Raw genomic sequence first — 4,248 nt, 5'->3', positions numbered from 1 at the left:
ATCACGAAATCTTGTAGTTTTTTTTTTATATTTCTGTTGTTGTGCCAAGTGACTTGGGAAAATGCTTTTGAAGCAATTCCAAGCTCACAATTGAACATTGTAATAGTCCAATTTCGTTTTCTTTAGTGTGAAAGTGTGTCAAGGGGCTCCAAGTGTCACTTGCACTTTCACTTAGGGTCGTCTAGCATTTACATTCTTGCATCTTTATTGCTTTCCTTAAATGTCTTGAGTAATCCTTTTGTTTTTAGGTCTCCGTGGTATTTAGGATAGCATAGCATATAGTAAACCTTTCTTTGGTTTGTAGGTTCATAACATTTAAAAAGAATTTGAAGAATTTCTACTTAGAAACTAAAGTAAAGGAACATTCTAAGGAAACTCTGGCTAAGGAAGAACTTGGTTTCTAAGCTTGTCCATTTGTGACTCACCTCTTCTTCCTGGGAGCTACTTAGAAACATCTTTTACTTCTAGAATCTCTTTAGAAATTTTTCACCAAAAACAAAGAAAGCTTGTGAAAATCTTTTCACTCATTACTTGTCAAATATTTTGAAAACTTTGTGAAAACCTTTTCCTTTGACAAGAATGAGTCAATCAAGTGTGCAAGGAAGTTTGAAACCCAATAGTGAAATGTCTTTAAGGGAAGAATTTGAGCAAAGATTTGAACAAAGGGATAAAGAGATTAGTGAGCTCAAAGATATGATTAGTCAACTTTTGATTAATCAAGATAAAAAGAAAGAGAGGTCTTCCCATAGGAGAAGAGAAGAATCATCATCTTCTCCAAGTGAAATTGAGCAAAATAGTAGTCATCACAATGATGACCACTACCAAATGCCTCCTAGAAGACAACATAGAGTTAGAGAGCATTATCCAAGAGAGCCTAAGATTGATCTTCCTTCCTTCCATGGAAAAGATGATGTAGAAGAATACCTAGAGTGGGAAATGAAAGTTGAGCAATTGTTTGAGTGCCACCAAATATATGATGAAAGGAGAGTCACCATGGCTTCTCTAAGCTTTCAAGGTTATGCCTTAATTTGGTGGACAGCCTTAGTCAAGGACCATAGGCTAAGACACTTACCTCCCATTAGGTATTGGAATGAAATGAGAGCTGCCTTGAGGAGGAGGCATGTACCAGCCTATTATGATAGGGAGATAATGGATAAACTCCATAAACTCCAACAAAGGAACATGAGTGTTGAGGAATATAGACAAAAAATGGAGTTACTCATGTTGAGAGCTGGGATAAGAGAAGAACCTAGGATAACAATAGCTAGGTTTCAAAGTGGACTTAACTATGACATAAGAGATAGGGTTGAACTTATACCCTACAATGATCTCAATGAGTTAGTCCAACTTTGTGTGAGGGTAGAGCAACAACTAAAGAGGAAAAGCTCCACCAAGAAAGATTACCCTCATAGTTCTCACCATAAGAAAGAGTATAAGAGGGAGGGTAGTCAAACCAAGCCAAGATATGAAGAAAGAGAGAGAGAGAGAGGAAAAGAAAAAGTCAAAGAACCTTCAAGAGATCATAAGAGTAAGGAGACTAAGTGCTTTAGATGTGGGGAAAAAGGGCACTATGCATCTGAGTGCCGCAATAGAAGGTCAACTTACATCCTTGAGCATGAGAGTGAAAGTGAGGGTTCTTCATATAGTGAGTCTGAGACATCCACTTCTGAAGAAGAAGAAGCTTTACCTTGTGATGGTGACTTACTTATGGTAAGGAGACTCCTGGAAAGTAAACATGTAGAATTAGAACAGTCACAAAGAGAGAACCTATTCCACACAAGATGCAAAGTTTTAGAAAAGACATGTTCAATGATAGTGGATAGTGGCTCTTGTTGCAACTGTTGTAGTTCTAGAATGGTAGAGAAGCTTGGCTTAACCACTACTCCTCATCCTAAACCTTACAAACTTCAATGGATCAAAGAGGATGATGGAATAGTAGTTAAAGAACAAGTAAGTGTACCTATTTCCATTGGCAAATATGAAGATCAAATTGTTTGTGATATAGTACAAGGAGGACACATATTACTTGGAAGACCTTGGCAATATGATAAACAAGCTTTACATGATGGAGTCACCAACAAAATCACCATTCAACACAAGGGAAAGAAAATTATTTTGTGTCCTCTTACACCTTCACAAGTAAGAGAGGACCAAATAATTCTTAAGAAGAAGTTGGATGGAGAAAAGAAAAAAGAAAATAGGAAAGAAAGAAAGAATTTGGTAACCCATGCCTCAGCCCATGAAGTTGTCCAACCTCAAATCTTGAATATTTCCAAAAATCTTTTTCTTGGACAACCTCATTTCCTTCTTTATTGCAAAGAGGCATTTGTTTCAATCACTCATGAACTTGGTTCTCTACCAAAGGGGTTGCAAAAACTTTTAAAGGAATTTGATGATATATTTCCCAAAGAGGTACCAAGTGGATTACCACCTTTGAGGGGAATAGAACATCAAATAGATTTGGTGCCTGGGGCAAGCCTACCTAATAGGCCAGCCTATAGAACCAACCCTATGGAAACAAAAGAAATAGAGAAACAAGTTAATGACTTGTTGAACAAAGGGTGGATCCAAAAGAGTTTAAGTCCCTGTGCTGTGCCTGTGTTGTTGGTCCCTAAAAAGGATGGGTCTTGGAGAATGTGTACAGATTGTAGGGCCATCAACAACATAACTGTCAAGTATAGGCATCCCATTCCTAGGTTAGATGACATGTTGGATGAATTACATGGAGCAAATCTCTTCACCAAAATTGATCTTAAAAGTGGATACCATCAAATAAGAATTCATGAAGGAGATGAATGGAAAACTGCTTTCAAGACCAAGTTTGGTTTGTATGAATGGTTAGTCATGCCCTTTGGCTTGACCAATGCTCCAAGTACATTCATGAGATTAATGAATCATGTGCTTAGGGAATGCATAGGCAGATTTGTGGTGGTCTACTTTGATGATATCTTAATCTATAGTCAAGGCCTTCAAGAACATCTTAACCATGTCAGAAAAGTCTTGCTTCTTCTTAGAGAACATCATCTCTTTGCCAACTTTGACAAATGTACTTTTTGTCAAGAAAGTGTGATTTTCCTTGGATACAAAGTGGGAAAAGAAGGTGTACATGTTGATCCAGAGAAGATCAAGGCTATACAAGAATGGCCAACCCCTAAAAATGTAGGAGAGGTGAGAAGTTTTCATGGGTTAGCAAGTTTTTATAGAAGATTTGTGAAAGACTTCTCCACCATAGCTGCTCCTTTGAATGAGCTAGTCAAGAAAGATATGCCTTTTATTTGGGGTGATAAGCAAGAGTTGTCTTTTGAGACTTTGAAACACAAGTTAACACATGCACCTATTCTAGTTTTGCCTGATTTTTCCAAAGCCTTTGAACTAGAATGTGATGCATCTAGGGTAGGAATAGGAGCTGTTTTAATACAAGGAGGACATCCCGTAGCTTACTTTAGTGAAAAACTTAGGGGGCCTACCTTAAACTATCCTACCTATGACAAAGAGTTGTATGCCCTCATTAGAGCTTTGAAAACTTGGGAACATTACTTGGTAACTAGAGAATTCATCATACACACTGACCATGAATCTCTCAAGTACATTAAAGGGCAAGCAAAGCTAAACAAAAGACATGCAAAGTGGGTGGAATATCTTGAGCAATTTCCCTATGTCATCAAACACAAAAAGGGGAGTACTAATGTTGTTGCGGATGCTTTATCTAGAAGACATGCATTATTAGTAACCCTAGGATCTCAAATATTAGGATTTGATGACATAAAAGAGTTATATGAAAATGATGAAACATTTGCATCCACTTATTCATCATGTCTTAAGAAGCCTTTTGATGGATTCTATCTTTCTGAGGGGTATCTTTTTAATAAAGGAAAACTTTGTATACCCCAAGGATCCATTAGAAAAGTTCTTATCAAAGAGAGTCATGACGGAGGACTCATGGGCCATCATGGAGTTGATAAAACTCTAAACATTTTGAAAAGTAAATTTTATTGGCCACACATGAGAATAGATGTTCAAAGGCATTGTTCTAAATGTATAGCTTGTTTACAACCCAAGTCCAAAATTATGCCTCATGGACTCTATACACCTCTTCCTATAGCTAATACCCCTTGGGAGGACATAAGCATGGACTTTGTCTTAGGATTGCCAAGAACTCAAAGGGGGTATGATTCTATATTTGTGGTAGTAGATCGTTTTAGTAAAATGGCTCATTTTATACCCTGCCACAAAGTAGATGATGCTAGC

This window comes from Vigna angularis, chromosome 8, assembly GCF_016808095.1.
Source record: "Vigna angularis cultivar LongXiaoDou No.4 chromosome 8, ASM1680809v1, whole genome shotgun sequence".
NCBI lineage: Eukaryota > Viridiplantae > Streptophyta > Magnoliopsida > Fabales > Fabaceae > Vigna > Vigna angularis.
The sequence above is the reverse complement of the archived record's forward strand: the minus strand, read 5'-3'. Positions refer to the sequence as shown.